Source organism: Octopus sinensis, linkage group LG1 (genome assembly GCF_006345805.1).
Source record: "Octopus sinensis linkage group LG1, ASM634580v1, whole genome shotgun sequence".
In the NCBI taxonomy this organism is placed as follows: domain Eukaryota; kingdom Metazoa; phylum Mollusca; class Cephalopoda; order Octopoda; family Octopodidae; genus Octopus; species Octopus sinensis.
Genome location: NC_042997.1, coordinates 113,641,737 through 113,661,736, shown reverse-complemented (window position 1 = coordinate 113,661,736; position 20,000 = coordinate 113,641,737). Strand labels below are relative to the sequence as shown.

Below are 20,000 nucleotides of genomic sequence, written 5' to 3'. Positions count from 1 at the left end.
TTCACCATTTCTTCCCCCAAAGTGCTTGTAAATAGTAAAACTCTATCTGCACTGTACTGAAAGCAGTTTTGACATTATTTTTCACAGACCTTTAAGTTGAGTTACTGTCAAATTAGCATCAAGGAAGACTGCATTATTATGGCAAAACAAAGAAAATAAAACAGTTGATAACCTTTCTCTCTCTGTATTTTCAATGGCACTATCTATTTCAGAAAATAAACTGATGTTTTTGGAGCCATTAAAATAAAACAAACAACAAATTATAGAATGGTTAAGTGAGTGTTCTGCAAACCCTCAGCTTCCATCTTCCTGAAAGAAAGAAAGAAAGAAAGAGGAAAGAAAGAAAGAGAGAGAGAGAGAGAGAGAGAGAGAGAGAGAGAGAGAAGAGAGAGAGAGAGAGAGAGAGAGAGAGAGAGAGAGCCATCCAATTTCAAAATCATTAGAATATATAATATTGAAATTCCATCATTCAACTCTCATATTCACCCTCCACTGTACTTTTAGCTTAATTGTATTTCTGTTATTATTATGACTATTATATTTTCTATTTATTTCCCCCACAGCTCATGAACATGATTACCTTTTCAATCTGATTGCTATACTTGTAATCAATATACATACATATATATATATATGCATACACACACACATATATATACATGTACATACGCATGTACACACATATACACCTCTTTAAACACACGCACATATGGTTGTTTGGCCTTGACCTGGCTCGCTGTTTAGGAGGAAGTTAAAAAACAGTCCACAATTCTGCTTCTATTTACAGCAGTGGCCATTTTGAAAATCACAGGAGAAATAAAAAAGGAAAAAGAAATAAAAGTTAACAAGAAAAAACCTACAAAACTACACCACCCCCATCACACAAATAAAAAAAGAAAACACCCTTCAGCCTCAATTTTGATATCTCTTTAAAATATTTTCTTTCTCTTCTTTCTTGGCATTAGTGAGGAATAATTGGGATAAATGAGCCAATATTTTGTTCATTCATGCTTTTAAAAAAGAGCAGGAACGAAGTAAAAGACTAGTAATAGCCCCCACCTACATTTTTTTAGTCAAAACAAAACCACAGTGAAGCATCTCTTGTTTGGATCCTGGTGAAATGACTAAGAGAGGAAGATCTTGGTTTTGTTTTTCGTTTTCTGTTCTGTGTAGTTTTGTAATGATGTAAATATTTTGTGTGTTTAAAAGATGCAGATGTGGACATAAGCACAAGCATGGCTGCGTGGTTAAGAAGTTTGCTTCTGAGCCACGTGGTCTTGGGTTCAGTCCCATTACAAGGCATTTTAGGGAAATGTCTCCTACTATAGCCCCTGGCTGGCCGAATCCTTGTGAATGGATTTGGTAGGATGGAAACTGGAAACTGAAAGAAGCTTGTTGTGTGTGTGTGTGTGTCTTTTATCTTTTACTTGTTTCAGTCATTAGATTGCAGCCATGCTGGGTCACCACTTTGAAAGATTTTCAGTAGAATGAATCTACCCCAGTACTTTTTTTTTAAAGTGTGGTACCTATTCTATTCTGGTTCCTTTTTGTTGAACCAAGTTACAAAAAAGTAAACACACCAACATCGGTTGCCAAGTGGTGTTGGCAGACAAATTCACATGCAAATGCACACACATATTATATATATAAGACGACCAGCATGGAGGAGAAGGGTTTGAAAGCTTAAGGACCCTGCGAATGGACAGAGATTTAGGGATGTATTACTTGAAGCTTTCGATGAAATAGAAGGAGATATAACTTCACATGATGTGGAAGACAACTGGAGGTTTCTACGGTACAACCTGCTGAGAGCCACTGACCAGGTCTGTGGATGGTGCAAAGTCCCCTCTCGACCCAAAATAATGTGGTGGTGGAACAATGCTGTTGACAGAGCTATTAGAGAAAAGAAATAGGCTTGGAAGGACTGGAAGAACGGTGGTAGCAGGAAATTGTATCAGACTGCCAGAAGGGAAGCTAGGAGATAGGTTTTTTTAGTCAGAGGGGAAGCAGATAAGAAAAGAATTGCCAATGTTCTGAGCCGTGAGGACCAAAGACTTGAGGTATTTCGTGTTGCAAGACAGTGTGTGAGAGAGAATTGTGATGCCGTATCTTTCGTCTCAAATGCTAGCTGAAGCATAAAAACTTTCACTCACAAAAACTTATTCACACCACCGCAAAGCATTTCATCTCAACCCTGTCTTCTTTCTGCCGCCTAAAACCTCATCTCCCAATTCTCTCTCTCGCTATGTGGTGTCGGTTCTCCCTCTGTTTTCACTGTCTCTCTCTCTCTCTCTCGGTATATATCTCACCTTCACTCGCTTCCGCAGGATGAAAAAACATCAGCTAAGTTCCCGACCTGTTTCCTCTTTTCATTGTTTTTGCAAGCCTTATTATTATTGTATCCCCATCTAATAGCGTTATCGTTGTCTTTCGTCTCAAATGCTAGCTGAAGCATAAAAACTTTCACTCACAAAAACTTATTCACACCACCGCAAAGCATTTCATCTCAACCCTGTCTTCTTTCTGCCGCCTAAAACCTCATCTCCCAATTCTCTCTCTCGCTATGTGGTGTCGGTTCTCCCTCTGTTTTCACTGTCTCTCTCTCTCTCTCTCTCTCTCGGTATATATCTCACCTTCACTCGCTTCCGCAGGATGAAAAAACATCAGCTAAGTTCCCGACCTGTTTCCTCTTTTCATTGTTTTTGCAAGCCTTATTATTATTGTATCCCCATCTAATAGCGTTATCGTTGTCTTTCGTCTCAAATGCTAGCTGAAGCATAAAAACTTTCACTCACAAAAACTTATTCACACCACCGCAAGCATTTCATCTCAACGCTGTCTTCTTTCTGCCGCCTAAAACCTCATCTCCCAATTCTCTCTCTCGCTATGTGGTGTCGGTTCTCCCTCTGTTTTCACTGTCTCTTCTCTCTCTCTCTCGGTATATATCTCACCTTTACTCGCTTCGCAGGATGAAAAAACATCAGCTAAGTTCCCGACCTGTTTCCTCTTTTCATTGTTTTTGCAAGCCTTATTATTATTGTATCCCCATCTAATAGCGTTATCGTTGTCTTTCGTCTCAAATGCTAGCTGAAGCATAAAAACTTTCACTCACAAAAACTTATTCACACCACCGCAAAGCATTTCATCTCAACCCTGTCTTCTTTCTGCCGCCTAAAACCTCATCTCCCAATGCGCGGTGCGCCCGCCCTCCCACCCCCACCACCAATACCGGATATCACTATATTTTGCTCCATCTATACCGGATGTCGCTTCTCCCACCACCATTATAGGTGTCTACTCTTCGAAACCCCCTCTTCAATACGCTATTTCACCATGCATTACCCCTCTCTCGATATCCTACATTCTACTTGCCTAGAACCTGTCATCATTTCTCTGAACCACCCCTCCCCACTGGTGCTCCCCTATATTTCTGCACCCCCCCACACACATAAAAAGCACCATCCGAACGTGGCCGATGCCAGACCCCTCTGGCACCTGTGCAGGTGGCACGTAAAAAGCACCCACTACACTCGCGGAGTGGTTGGCGTTAGGAAGGGCATCCAGCTGTAGAAACACTGCCAGACTAGACTGGAGCCTGGGGCAGTCCCGAGCTCCCCAGACCCCGGTCGAAACCGTCCAACCCGTGCTAGCGCGGAAAACGGACGTTAAACGATGATGATGATGATGATGATATATATATATATATATCACTCTACACCCCTTTATATTGGTTTTTCCCTCAACTGCACCTCCACTCTAGTTCATTGCTCTCCACATTCACCTTCAACCCCATCTTTGACTGCCTGTTACTCACCCCATCTTTACACACTATCAAAGCATCCACTCTCTATGACCCACTGTCCAGATCCTCCTTCATGCTTACATTGAGAGTTTGCTCTCGCATTCCATCCCTACCTTGTCTCCTTCCTAACTACTCCCACCCACCTCTATACATAATGTAGGGTAGTCATGTATCTCCTCAATAGCAAGACACCAACGCCTGTTCCTTTATCTTACTTTCACCTTCCAACATCCAGTATAAAGTCATCTCCCCCTCTCAAATACCTTTTTCCTTTTTCTCTCTCAGTTCCCCTGTCTTGTAAGTCCCCTGGCAACCTCATCAATACTGGTAGCATCCAGTACACACTGTAAAGTGGTTGGCATTAGAAGGACATCCAGCCACAGAAACCATGTCAAGGATGAAACTGGAGCCTTGAGACCAAATCCTGTTGAACCAAATGTTTAGGGGCATTTCTTCTGGCTCTGTACGTTCTGAGTTCAGATTCTACCAAGATCAACTTTGCTTTACTTCAGTGCTGGGGCAATGGCAGTGACTAGCCCCCTCCCCCCAAAATTTCAGGCCTTGTGCTGACAACAGGAAGGATTATTAGTATTATTGTTATTATGTATTTGTTTCTTCACATCTAATAGTGGTTACCTTTTTCAATCTGATTGATTTCAGCTTGTAATCAATATTCAAACTGTTTAAAGGTGGCAAGCTGGCAGAAACGTTAGCACGCCGGGCGAAATGCTAAGCGGTATTTCGTCTGCCATGACATTCTGAGTTCAAATTCCACCGAGGTCAACTTTGACTTTCATCCTTTCGGGGGTTGATAAATTAAGTACCAGTTACGCACTGGGCTGATGTAATCGACTTAATCCCTTTACCTGTTTTTGTTTGTCCCCTCTGTTTAGCACTTGGTGGGCAATAAAGAAATAAAAAAATATTTAAACTGTTTGATCTCAAGCTGGTTTTGAGTGCAGCAGAGAAAGTTGCATTATTCATCATCATCATCATTATTTAACATCTGTTGTCTGTGTTGGCATGGGTTAGATGGTTTGACCAGGGCTGACATGCTGGAAGGCTGCTCCAAACTCCAGTCTGATTTGGCATCCTAATGCCAACTATTTCAAGAGTGTGATGGGTGCTTTTATGTGCCACTGGCATGGTTGCCATTTGCATGACATTGGTATCTGCCACAACTGTGATTTTACTTGGTTTGAAGGGTCTTCTTCTCAAGCATGACATAATGCTAAAGGTCTTGGTCATTTGTCATTGCCTCCATGAGACTCAACACTTGAAAGGAGCATTTCACATGCCACCAACATCAGCCACTTTGCCTCCGTGAAGCCCAATGCTCACAAGGTGCTTTTTACATGCTACCTGTTATGTGACACCTGCATCAACCACAACTACGATTTCACTTGTCTTGATGGGTCTTCTCAAGTACAGCACATTGCTTAAGGTCTTGGTCACCAGTCATTGCCTCTCTGAGGCTCAAAGTTCGAAAAATCAAGCTTCACCATCTACTACTACTACTACCACCACCACCACCACCACCAAGGTGGCAAGCTGGCAGAATTGTTACAGTGTCATAGATAATGCCTTGCACCATTTGTTCTAATTATTTACAGTGTGAGCCTAAAATCTGCTGAGGTCAACTTTGTCTTTCAGGGTGGCTGAAATAAAGCAACGGTCAGTTTAGTCAACCTGGGGCTATAGTAGAAGACACTTGCTCAAGGTGCCACATGGTGGGACTGAACCTAAAAACATATGATTGGGAAGTAAATTTCACACCACACAGCCACACCTATATCATCATCATCATCGTTATTGTTTAACATCCGTTTTCCATGCTGGCATGGGTTTGACGGTTTGACAGTGGGCTGGCAAGCCAGAAGGCTGCACCAGACTTCAATCTGATCTGGCAAGGATGCCTTTCCTAACGCCAACCACTCTTGAGAGTGTAATGGGTGCTTTTTATGTGCCAGTCAAGTAGTACTAGCATCAACCATGCTTGAATGGTGCTTTTTATGTGCCACTGGTACAGGAGCCAGTCTGGCGACACTGGCAACAACCACGCTCAAGTGGCACTTTTTACATGTCATATCATCATCATCATCATCATCATTTAGCGTCCGTTTTCCATGCTAGCATGGGTTGGACGGTTCTACTGGGGTCTGTGAAGCCAGAAGGCTTCATCAGGCCCAGTCAAATCTGGCAGTGTTTCTACGGCTGGATGCCCTTCCTAACGCCAACCACTCCGTGAGTGTAGTGGGTGCTTTTTACGTGCCACCCGCACTGGTGCCAGACAGAGCTGGCAAAAGGCCATGAACGGATGGTGCTTTTTATGTGCCACCGGCACGAGGGCCAGGCGAGGCTGGCAACGGACACGAAACGGGGCGGTGCTGGCAACGGTCGCGAAACGGAAAGTTCTCTTACATGCCACCGGCACTGGTAACACATCTGCAATTTCCATTGATCGATTTCCATTGATTGATTTCGATTCTGATCCTCACTTGCCTCAATGGGTCTTCACAAGCAGAGTTTCGACATGCACCGGCACTGGTAGCACATCCGCAATTTCCATTGATCGATTCGATTCTGATCCTCACTTGCCTCAACACGGCTTCACAAGTAGAGTTTTGTCCCAAGAAGGGAAGGTATGCATACGTAGGCTGGCTCCATCCCATGTAGAAGGCCACGGGTTGTGGACTCACTTGTCCTGCCGGGTCTTCTCGCGCACAGCACACTTCCAGAGGTCTCGGTCTCTAGTCATTTCCTCAGTGAGACCTAAAGTTCGAAGGTCGTGCTCACCACCTCGTCCCAGGTTTTCTGGGTCTGCCTCTTCCACAGGTTCCCTCAACCGCTAGGGTGTGGCACTTTTTCACACAACTATCTTCATCCATTCTCGCCACATGACCATACCAGCGCAAACGTCTCTCTTGCACACCACAACTGATGCTTCTTAGGTCCAGCTTTTCTCTCAAGGTACTTACACTCTGCCGAGTGTGAGTACCGGCATTACACATCCATCGGAGCATACTGGCTTCATTTCTAGCGAGCTTACGCATATCCTCAGCAGTCACGGCCCATGTTTCACTGCCATGTAGCATGGCTGTTCGTACACACGCATCATACAGTCTGCCTTTCACTCTGTGCGAGAGGCCTTTTGTCACCAGCAGAGGTAAGAGCTCTCTGAACTTTGCCCAAGCTATTCTTACTCTAGCAGTTACACTTTCAGCACACCCGCCCCCGCTGCTGACTTGGTCACCTAGGTAACGGAAACTATCAACTATTTCTAGTTTTTCTCCCTGGAAAGTGACGGAAGTTGGTCTCAGAGCATTTTCAGTGTTTATTGTTCCTGAGCATCTGCCACATACAAAAACCATCTTCCTAGTTAGCCTTCCTTTGACATTGCTGCATCTCTTATGTGTCCATAGCTTACACTTGGTGCATCTTATAGAGTTTCTACCTACACCTTTTCTACAGATCGAGCAGGGCCATCTACCTGAAGGTGTTTGTGATGTCTACCTTCCTACTGATTACGACTTTGGTTTTAGCTAGATTGACTCTGAGGCCCTTCGATTCTAATCCTTGTTTCCACACCTGAAACTTCTCCTCCAGTTCTGATAGCGACTCAGCAATTAGAGCAAGGTCATCAGCATAGAGGAGCTCCCAAGGGCATCCTGTCTTGAATTCCTCCGTTATTGCCTGGAGGACTAAGATAAATAGGAGGGGGCTGAGTACTGAGCCTTGGTGGACCCCTACCTCTACCTGGAATTCTTCACTGTACTCATTTCCAACCCTCACCCTACTAGCGGTGTCCCTATACATGGCCCGCACAGCTCTCACTAACCATTCATCTATCCCTAGTTTTCTCATTGCCCACCAGATAAGGGATCGGGGGACCCTGTCGGAGGCTTTCTCCATGTCAACAAAAGCCAGGTACAGGGGCTTATCTTTGGCTAGGTATTTCTCCTGCAGCTGCCTTACCAGGAATATAGCATCAGTAGTACTTTCCCTGGCACAAACCCAAACTGCATCTCATCTAAACTAACTCTCTCTCTAATTAGTGGGCTATGACCCTCTCCGTAACCTTCATCACCTGGTCCAACAGCTTGATACCTCTGTAGTTATTTGTATCTAGGGCATCACCTTTACTTTGTAGCAGTTGACTATTATACTGCTACACCAGTCATTGGGTATGACCCCTTTGTGTATCACCTGATTAACTATATGGGTGACTAGGCTATAGCCGACACTACCAGACATTTTGAGCATCTCTGCAGTGATTCCTGATGGGCCTGGGGCTTTCCTGTCTTCATGCTTCTAATTGCCTTAGCTACCACAGAACTATCAACTCGGATAGCTGGTCCTCTGTTGGGTCAACATTCGGCAGACTCTCTTTATCCCATTCATTTTCTTCATTCAGCAACCTTTCATAGTGGCATCTCCAAACCTCTCTCTTTGCATCCTCATTTAGCGCAAGTGAACCATCTTCCATGCGAACACACTTCTCTCCTACCACATCACGATTCTCTCTCACACACTGTCTTGCAACACGAAACACCTCCAGTCTTTGGTCCTCACGGCGCAGAACATTGGCAAATTTTTTTTATCTGCTTCCCTCTGGCTAAATAAACCTGTCTCCTAGCTTCTCTTTTGGCAGTCTGATACAATCCCTGCTACCCCCATTTTTCCAGACCTTCCAAGCCTGTCTCTTTTCTAGACAGGGCTATTAGAGAAAAGAGACAGGCCTTGGAAGGTCTGGAAAAATGGGGGTAGCAGGGAATTGTATCAGACTGCCAAAAGAGAAGCTAGGAGACAGGTTTATTTAGCCAGAGGGGAAGCAGATAAGAAAAAATTTGCAATGTTCTGCGCCGTGAGGACCAAAGACTGGAGGTGTTTCGTGTTGCAAGACAGTGTGTGAGAGAGAATCGTGATGTGGTAGGAGAGAAGTGTGTTCGCATGGAAGATGGTTCACTTGCGCTAAATGAGGATGCAAAGAGAGAGGTTTGGAGATGCCACTATGAAAGGTTGCTGAATGAAGAAAATGAATGGGATAAAGAGAGTCTGCCGAATGTTGACCCAACAGAGGGACCAGCTATCCGAGTTGATAGTTCTGTGGTAGCTAAGGCAATTAGAAGCATGAAGACAGGGAAAGCCCCAGGCCCATCAGGAATCACTGCAGAGATGCTCAAAATGTCTGGTAGTGTCGGCTATAGCCTAGTCACCCATATAGTTAATCAGGTGATACACAAAGGGGTCATACCCAATGACTGGTGTAGCAGTATAATAGTCAACTGCTACAAAGGTAAAGGTGATGCCCTAGATACAAATAACTACAGAGGTATCAAGCTGTTGGACCAGGTGATGAAGGTTACGGAGAGGGTCATAGCCCAACTAATTAGAGAGAGAGTTAGTTTAGATGAGATGCAGTTTGGGTTTGTGCCAGGGAAAAGTACTACTGATGCTATATTCCTGGTAAGGCAGCTGCAGGAGAAATGTATATATATATATATGTAAAATATAAATTAGAGATAAAATCACTATTATGCAACTCAAACAATGATAGATATAAACCAAAACATAAATAACAAATAAAATATATTTTATAAAACATAACTAGGTCTCAAAAAGTATAAAAATGAATAATCAATATATAATAAGTAAAAAAATTATGTATGTATATATATATATATATATATATATATATACTGTTGTATATAAAAACGAAATATATAGTGCGCATGTGTATGTGTGTGTGTGTTGTGTGTTCTGATCACAAGGAAATATTAGCTTCCTTCAAAATAGGTGAAGGTTGGCAACAGGAAGGGTATCTGGTTGTAGAAAATCTGACAGAACAAATTGCATACGACCATGTGGTTGTTAAACTGACAATGATTATGATGATGATGATGATGTGATGATACAAATGTGATGTTGATTGATTTTGTGTGAGACTGATATTGTCTGGTGTGTGAGAATTAAGGCCAAAACTTACCTCCTAGTTTCAAAGACAATAATCCATGCGTGAAGAAAGATTACAGCAAATCCACAAGTCATAGGTAAATATTACCAATTCTACAGAGAGAGAGAAAAATGCAGAAAACATTTGTCAATAAAGTATTTCAATAACAAAATCAATATGGATAAATCAAATTCTTATACGTCAGATTATCCACAATAATCCTTTCTGGATGTATAAACACATTGATATATTTTCCAGTCCCAAACCAGACTCAATAAATGGGTACATAAAGTGTGTGTTCATAGATATCAATAACAAACTACCGACAATAACGTTTTTAATGGATTTTTGAAAGGAGAAAAGGTCAGTGTCCATGACCTTTGTAATATTTCCAAGACTGGTGAAGTGTGTGTATGTGTGGGGGTGGGGGTGGAGAGACCCTTCCTTGTTCATTGATTGCTGCTGTAGGAAACAGCATGGCTATTTAGCATGGATATTTGTTTGTCTGTCGTGAAACAGTATCAGCATTTCTAAATGAATGTTTTCCAAAAATTATCCCAGAATAATGAATGATGGAAAGAATCCAGGGCCTGAGGCCAAATTGAGGTAAAACAGGGAAGATTCAAGAAAGAAATGGTGAAAGAGTTGTAATAGAGTGGTAAGAGCTCTCTCTCTCTTATACACACACACACACACACATTCTCATTTATTTCTTTTATGCAAAATAGGAAATATATCATATACTGGAACACTATAGTTATTAAAATTTCATCATCATCATCATTTAATGACTGTTGTCCATGCTGGCATGGGTTGGACAGACAGTTTGACCAGAGCTGGCAAACTGGAAGGCTGCATTAGACTCCAGTCTGATTTGGCATGGTTTCTATGGCTGGATGCCCTTCCTAACAGCAACCACTCCGAGAGTGTAATGGGTGCTTTTATGTGCCACAAATTTTGTTACTTAAAAAACAACATTTGAGCAAGGTCGTTGCCAGTGCCACTTGACTGGCTCCTGTGCAGGTGACACATAAAAAGTACCATTTGATGTGGCCATTGCCAGTACCATCTGACTGGCCCTCATGCCAGTGGCATGTAAAAGATACCCACTACACTCTTGGAGCAGTTGGCATTAGGAAGGGCATCCAGCCGTAGAAACTCTGCCAGATCAGATTGGAGCCTGGTGCAGCCATCTGGCTTGCCAGTCCCCAGTCAAACCATCCAACCTGTGCCAGCATGGAAAGCAGACATTAAACGATGATAATGATGAAAAACCACATCTTCAAAAAGTCAGTGTCTTTAAATACCATGAAAGGTAGAATGAAATGTTTTGGATTGTTTCATGTTTAAATTTGTTTATATCTTTCATCTTTTACAGCCATCTGACTGTGGCCAAGCTGGAGCACGGCTTTGAAGAACTTTCAGTCTGTATTTACGTTTGGCAAAAGAGACCAATAGAATAGGTACCAGTTATAAAAAATAAATAAATAAATAATGAGGTTGATTCATCATCATCATTAAATGATCATGATGATGAGTCAACCTCAGTATGTATCTTTTTATGACTGCTACCTATTCTATTGGTCTCTTTTGTCAAACTGCTAAGTTACAGGGATGTAAATACACCAACACTGGTTATAAAGTGGTGGTGAGGGGGCAGAAACACAAACACATATATGACAGGCTTCATTCAGTTTCCCTCTAACAAATCCACTCACAAAGCTTTGGTCAGCCAGAGCCTATAGTAAAAGACACTTGACCAAGGTGCCATGCAGTGGGGCTGAACCTGGAACCATATGGTTGGGGAGCAAGCTTCTTACTACACTTCCACACTTATATGTTCTGTTAAGTCAGACAGTTAACTTTTATAATGCTTCAAACATATTTGTGTGTGCATGCATAATTGATATACACACATATATATATACACACATACACATACACGCACACATATATCTAAAAAATAGCGTTCGTAACACTTTATCTCGTTCGGCTTAACAGCCCTTCTTGTCTTGTTATTCTCCTTGTCCTGTCTTTTACTGTTTTTATTTTGTACTGTCATTACTGTCCTGTTTTTGTTACTATTTTTACCCCTCCGCAAAAAGATCTCAAATTTTATTTAATTTGCTTTTCGCGGGAAGGAAAGTTTCTATCGAAGATGCGTATCGCCTTCACCTTCGAACGCAGAGTAGATGAAACCATGGCGACTGAAGAAGGAGAATTTTCCTTGTGTCCTGTACTCTATCTTTTCGTTGTTTAAGAAAGATGTCCAGTTCCTTGGTTTTGTGTTTATGTTTTCGTTTCTCATTGTGTTCGACGTTTTTTTGGTGTCCTGTACCCATATATGCATGTATATATACATGTAGAGGTAGGTACGTACATATATGTATGTATATATGCATATGTTTTATTTATTAATTTATTATATATATATATATATTCACACACATGCATACATACGTATGTATATATATATACACACACACATTCATATACACACACACACATACATACATACATACATACACACACACACACACACACACACAGGTAGGTGACCGGCAGTGTTTAGTTTATCAGACAGATTGTTTTGTGGCAATCATTTCAGCTTTCTATGCCCTGAGTTGAAATCCTACTGAGGTTAACTTTACCATTCAGGGCTCAACAAATAAAGTACCAGTATAGTACTGGGGGCCAATTCTTCTTTCCCCTCACCCTTTCTATGTGTCTTATCTAACCTTCTCTCATTTGGAAGAACCAAATGTGCACAAGACACCTTGTATGTCATGTCACTACACCTATTTTCTTCGTTATTTATGTTATTTACATTTGACGATATTTGTCCTCATCTTGTTTGTTGTTAACAACAAACAAAATGAGGATAAATATCTGTCAAATGTAAATAATGTACATAATTCCTCATCTCTTAAATATAGAACTGTATTACCTATTTCCTTATTTCTTTATTGCTCATAGGGGGCTAAACAAAGACAGACTAAGAGATTGAGTCGGTTACATCAACCCCAGTACGTAACTGGTACTTATTTAAGCAACCCCAAAAGATGAAAGGCAAAGTCGACCTCGGCAGAATTTGAACTCAGAACATAGCAGACGAAATACTGCTTAGCATTTCACCTGGTGTGCTAATGCTTCTGCCAGCTCACCACCTTACGACACTACACCTACACCTATTGACCCCATAAAGAGGGGCTGAGAGCCCAAGACATTTATAAGTACTACATTTCCTCGTTTGACCTCATTTGGAACTACACACATTGCGAGAGAAGAAAAATAGATACAATGCATCCAGTGGCTGGTTCTCTTTTGCCCTCACCCATCAACGAGACAGGTTTCAGAGCATCTCAGTCAGGCTGTGGGCCTCAGCCGATCAAGATATAAGTTGACCTGAGACTTGATCTGAATGTTTATAATTAAACATTTGATATACCACACTAATAAATAAGTCTTCACTATTATCCATAATAAGCCTCCAACCATGGTGTCTGGAAGTAGCCATTCAAACTACTAGAAATAGCAGTTAAAGTTCCCTCAAAATGTATTCTTATTATTTTAATGTCCACTTTTTCCTGCTTGCATATGTCAGACAGAATTTGTAGAGGCAGTATTTCTATGGCTGGATGTCCTTCCTGTCATTAACCCTAATCTGTTTTCAAGAAAAGTAATAGTTCCACATGGTTAGACATGTTTCATGGATGTTCAGAAATGAAAGACACCACTTTTATAACAGTGAAGCTTGTTTCCAATTATCACAAGATGTCAAAGCAAGGATTGACACACACAATATGTGCGCACACACACAGAAACAATGGGCTTCTTTCAGTTTCCATCTACCAAATCTACTCACAATGCTTTGATTGTTACGATTGGCCCAGGGCTTGGTAGAAGTCACTTTCTCCAAGGTGGCATGCAGAAGGACTGAACCAAGAGCCATGTGGTTGGGAAGCTAACTTTTAAACCACACAGCCACACCTGCACCTCATAAATAAAGGAAAGATCACATTTTATAAGGGAATCCTACACATCCCTATAAGCATGAAGGTCATGGATGGCATGCTTTACCTCCATTCGTTCCCCAAGAAACAGGGTGGATGAATGTAGGATGTTATATAAACCAAACTTTTATCCCAATATCACCTTCGTTGTCATTGTTACAGCCATGATTTCATTAAGTTACAGACAAGAAGAGGAATGTTGTTCTATGTAGGTGAACCCTGGATTCCATTCTAGTAATGTTCCAATATTCAGCAGCAGTGGAGGTGTGTGTGAGTGTGTGTGTGTTTAGTGGGGGGTCTACGTCAGCAGTGGCCAGGATTCCTGAGTGATGAAGTTGGTAGTTGTGAAATAAGTTCATTATTTTAGTCCAGAAGTTTATGAGTTTCAGTTCAGACAGAAGATAAGAGGATAATAATAATAATAATAGTAATAGTAATAATAATAATAGTAATGATAATAACAGTAATGATAATAACAGTAATAATAATAACAGTAATAATAACAATAACAATAATAATAACAATAATAATAATAATAATAACAATAATAATAATAATAACAACAATAATAATAATAACAATAATAATAACAACAACAATAACAACAACAATAACAATAATAACAACAATAATAACAACAATAACAATAATAATAACAACAACAATAACAACAACAACAATAATAATAACACTACTAATAACAATAATAATAATAATAATAATAATAATAATAATCTATATACTGTGAAACTTACTGACTGCTAGGATGTAACGAAGATAAAGTAGAGGAAACAGACTAAAAGAAAAAAAAATGTTCTCCATTTTATATTATCTTAGGTTGTTGTAATACACAAAAAAAGAAATTTAAGTTCAATTCATATTGAATTCAAATTCAATTAAACTACTACTACTACTACTACTACTACTACTACTACCACCACCACCACCACCAAGGACTGATGTTACTTTAATGGATATTTCACTGTTTTCGTTTGAGAATGGGTATGTTACCTGAAATATGATGGTTACTCCTGTTGATTTGGACACCTGAGTGTTAGAAGGAAAGGATTTAAAGAAAAGACAAAAGGGTTGAACACAAAAGGAGCTGCATCTATTTGCGATGGATGCTTGAATGTAATTGGAGTCCAGGTTTGGATTTTGCTATTAAAGTGATTTTGCCTGGGATTGGACAGATGTGTCTGTAGATTGCAGGATAGAATTCTTTTAATGTTCTGTTTCTTCAGCTCAGAATTGTTTAGATGTATCATGACACGTTTTATGCCACTCAGATCGAGCGAGGCAATAACTTTCCCCAAGATGTTAAATTAAGCTGCAGGGGCTTTAGTGATTGCTTCGATTTATCCTTAAACCTAAGCAGAGGGTCTTCCTTTACCATGGAATCCCTCTACTTGGCCATATAAAAGAATTTTTTAAATGCAATCATCTTGCATTCAAACATCTCCAGACCATCTGCACTGAACTCTCAAAAGAGTGGTTTTAAAACTGAAGATATCACATTTTAAAACATTTTGACATCTGATATCTTATCTTGCCATTTTGTTTTATTGATATTGCACAGACAACATATGAAAGGTTTCAAGTTTCTTTATACGTCTGTAGGAGGGAGTCCATTGCTTCTTACAAAAGTGTGCGCAAAATTCAAAATTTGTATGAACTTATTTTAGTTTTCAAACTGACACTGTGCTCATCCCACAAATGAAGAGAAAGTTTTCCAAAAGAACTTGAAGCCTTGGATAATTTAACACTAATTTCATTTTCCAAGATATTTAAATATAAAGAATTAAATCTTAAATACTTTTTTCTTATTCTTTTACTTGATTCAGTTACTTGACTGCAGCCATGCTGGAGCATCACCTTTAGTCGAACAAATTGACCCAAGAATTATTTTTTGTAAGCCTAGTACTGATTCTAGTAGTCTCTTTTGCCGAACTGTTAAGTTATGGGGATTTAAACACACCAACATTGGTTGTCAAGTAATGGTGGGGGTGGGGGGAACAAACACCGACATAAAAACATATTACATATATATTTGTATATATGACAGGCTTCTTTCCGTTTCTGTCTACCAAATCCACTCACAAGGCTTTGGTCAGCCCTGGGCTGTAGTAGAAGCCGCTTGCCCAAGGTGCCATGCAGTGGGACTCAACCCAGAACCACTTGGTTGGTAAGCAAGCTACTTACTACATAGCTACTCCTGCACCTATTATAATCACAATACTTCAAACAATCATTTGACTGCAGCCATGCTGGAGCACCACTTTGAAGGGTTTTTGTAGTCAAAGAAATCAACCCCAGTACTTATTCTTTGTAAGCCTTAGTGCTTATTCTATCATTCTCTTTTGCTGAGCCACTAAGTTTTGGGGAAATTAACACACAAGCATTGGTTGTGAAATGATGGGGGTGGAAGGTGGGGATGGACAAAGACACACACACATGAATATATATACATATATATATATATATGAGTTTATTTCAGTTTCTGTCTACTAAATCCACTCACAAGGCTTTGGTCAGCCCAGGGCTATAGCAGAAGACACAAGGTGCCACACAGTGGGATTGAACTTAAACCATGTGATTGGGAAGCAAGCTTCTTACCACACAGCCATACCTGCATCTATCTACATACATATATATCATCACCATCATCATCGTTGTTTAACGTCTGCTTTCCATGCTGGCATGGGTTGGATGGTTTGACTGAGGACTGGCTCCAATCTGATCTGGTGAGGTTTCTACAGCTGGATGCCCTTCCTAACTCCGTGAGTGTAGTGGGTGCTTTTATGTGCTATTTCTGTGACACCGAAATCTGCCACAACTGCGATTTTGCTTGGCTTGATGGGTTTTCTTCTCAAGCTCAACATAATGCCAAAGGCCTTAGTCAATTGCCTCCATGAGTCCCAACACTTGCAGACCTCTGCCAACTACCATCTTCACTTACAAGGCATCGGATCATCTGGGCCCACAGTAAAAGACACTGGCCTAAGGTGCTGAGCAATGGGACTAAACCTGAAACGATAAGGTTGCAAAGCCAGCTTCTTAACTTCCAGCCATACTTCTCCCTATAATGTGTCTTGAGTTAGAAGCCAACATTTATTGCCTGAAATAAAAAATAGTATAAAAGCAAACCACTCCTTCAAGGTCCCCCCCCCCACCTGGCCTCCATACACAACAGTATCTCATAAAATACATGTTTATAACCAATAACAGATACAGCAATCATAAATCTCTCCCCCCCCATTCTCTCTCTCTCTCTCTTTCCCCTATTTTTTCTCTCTCTCTTTAAACAGACAGGCAGCTATTTAACAGGCAAATAGCTATAACTTATAGAAGAAAAAAGAAGGGGAAAGAGAATGAAAAAGAAGACAAAGAAGAAGAAAAAAGGATGAGGATGAGCAAGAAGAAAAAAAAGCATTCTTGAACAACCATTAGTTAAGAGGGAATAAAGTAGTCATAAGAAAGAAACAAAATATAATAAAACCTGGTGTGGCTGATGTACAAGAAAGGTTTTGATATTTTATTACAGTTGGAGATATTTGAGACACAAACTTATACACAATGACAATTAGAAAAAGAAGAAAACCCGGGGAGGGGGGAGAAAAAAAACTCCTTCATAATCTTGTGTTGTGTGTATTCATCATCATCATCATCGTTTAACGTCCGTTTTCCATGCTAGCGTGGGTTGGACGGTTTGACTGGGGTCTGGGAAGCCAGGAGGCTGCGCGAGGCTCCAGTCTGATCTGGCAGTGTTTCTACAGCTGGATGCCCTTCCTAACGCCAACAACTCAGTGAGTGTAGTGGGTGCTTTTTACATGCCAGGCAAGGCTGGCAACGTCCACAATCGGATTGGTGCTCTTTACGTGCGACTGGCACAGGGATCACAACTACAATTTCCATTGATTTTTGATGTTGATGTACTTGACTCAATATAGCTCCTCAAGCACAGGGTCAAAACGGTGTTTCTTTACTTGTACCTGCACAGGAGTCAGTCCAGCAGCACTGGCAGCGGCTGGGTGCCAGTCAGGCCAGGGGGAGCCTGGTCCCTAAATGAGTTTGAAACTTTCAAGGAGACTGTTTCTATTACTTAGCAATGTAATAATATTAATATTTGTTGGCTGTGTGGTAAGAAGCTTGCTTCCCAACCACATGGTTCCTGGTTCCATCCCATAGTGTGACACTTTAGGCAAGTGTCTTCTACTATTGTTGTTGCTGTTGTTGGCATCCTTTCGTTTCAGGAGACAATGGAATTGTGCATAAAATCAGTTTTGCGCAGGCCTGGACTAGATACAAAAAAAATCCTGGGTAGCCCAATCGTCAGGATTCCTCTCTCAACCTTGCTGACGTAGTCCAAAAGAGTGCAGCATATTATGTTTGGCACCAGCTTGGTTGCAGGAGCTGCTGGAAGAGTGCCGAGTCGAATACTAAACCACCTACAGGGCTCCACTCTGGATCTCTTTGAAGGGGCCCACACTGGGTACTATCACCCGGAGCCAGCTGAGCCCAGGACTCGTGTCAGGCAGGGTCGTCACTCCCTGAAGTAGTGAAGAAAATCACAATCCACAACCCTGTCTTCTACTATAGCCTTGGGCTAACCAAAGCCTTGTGAGTGGATTTAGTAGATGGAAACTGAAAGAAGCCCATCGTGTGTGTGCATGTGTATGTGTGTCTTTGTCTGCACCACTGCTTGATAATCAGTGTTGGTTTGTTTACGCCCCTGTAACATAATAATTAAGTTCTAGGCTTACATAAAAATAAAAAAACCTGGAATAAATTTGTTCAACAAAACCCTTCGAGGCAGTGCTCCAGCATGGCCATAGTCTATTGACCAAACAAGTAAAAGATAAAAAACACTATGGTCATTCCTTATCATCATCACTGTTTCAATGTCCACTTTTCCATGGGTTGAATGGCATTTATGGAGGCAGGTGTTCTAAGGTCAGATTCTCTTCCTGTCACCAACCTCACCTACTTTCTGTTTCCAAGTAAGGTAATATTTACCCATGGCCATGTTTATCTTAGCAGATCATAAACGAAGGACACAACTTGTATGGTGTGCTGGGGTATCTCAAGCACAATTCTTATGGTATTCTAAGCTTTAACAAGAAACAAATTTTTTCTTTAACAAATTCTTTCTTTAAGCAATTTTCTCTTCAAGCGATTTTTGAGATTTTAAAAAACAACAAAAAAAAACCCTTTCCAGCTTTTCTTGTCTTGTTCTGAATTGCTTTTAACTTCATTTCATTTGTTCAGTCACAGTATTTCATACCCCTCCTTTACCAAACCTGCGCACCAAACCATTAATCCATTAATCATTAACTAATGAAGTTAACATTTTCGTGATGATTTAACTTCTAAGTTAACTTTGGAAATCATTATTGGACTAATTTACTTCAGTTACATTTAAGTTCCGTTAACTCAAGTCAATTTAAGTTATCTTCAGTTCAATTGAAGTTAACGAATTTTACAGTTTTGGTACTTTTTAAAGTGATGAAGGCTGGAGGATACATCAGCCGAAACATTTTAACAACAGACAAGATGTGGACAAATATCCATCAAATGTAAATAATTCACATAATTCCTCATCTCTTAAATATAGAACTGTATGTTTTTAGGTGGTTTTAGAGTAAAAACTGCTATTTTTGTTGTTTTTTTTCTATAATAAAAATTAACATTAATGGTTTATCGATAACTTCCGTTACATTTTAAAAAATCAACTGATTAACAGTTATCGAAGTTAACTTTTTGGCTAATGGATTAACAGTTAACAAAGTTAACTTTGCAATTAACGGTGCCCACCTTTGTCCTTTACCTGGCTAACCTCTCCTACCAACAGCGTTACCCCGTTGTCTTACTATACAAGTGGTTCCCAATCTGGGTTCCACAGACCCCTGGTGGTCCACAAAGGTAGTACTGGGGGTCTGCGAACTAAATTCAAAATTTCATACATATATAATAATAAATAAATGCACCTCTTTAAAAGCCTAGCCAGGCTCATGGGCCCGGTTTCCAGGTTTCTATGGCGTATGTGTTCCCCAACTGGATGGGACACCAGTCCATCGCAGCGTTACTCATTTTTGCCAGCTGAGTGGATGAGAGCAACATGAAATGAAGTGTTTTGCTCAAGAACACAACACGTCGTCCAGTCCAGGAATCGAAACCACAATCTTACGATCATGATGCTGACACCCTAACCACTAAGCCACGCACCTCCACA

At 40.7% G+C, this 20,000-nt stretch overlaps 1 long non-coding RNA gene across 1 annotated transcript in view; it reads right to left on the bottom strand.

Moving 5' to 3' along the window:
- LOC118763949 overlaps window positions 1-20,000 on the bottom strand; it is a 255,222-nt gene that overhangs the window by 44,631 nt on the left and 190,591 nt on the right. Inside the window, exon 3 of the long non-coding RNA XR_004999721.1 lies at window positions 9,789-9,868. This is a non-coding gene — a long non-coding RNA (uncharacterized LOC118763949). The remainder of the gene's footprint in view (window positions 1-9,788; window positions 9,869-20,000) is intronic.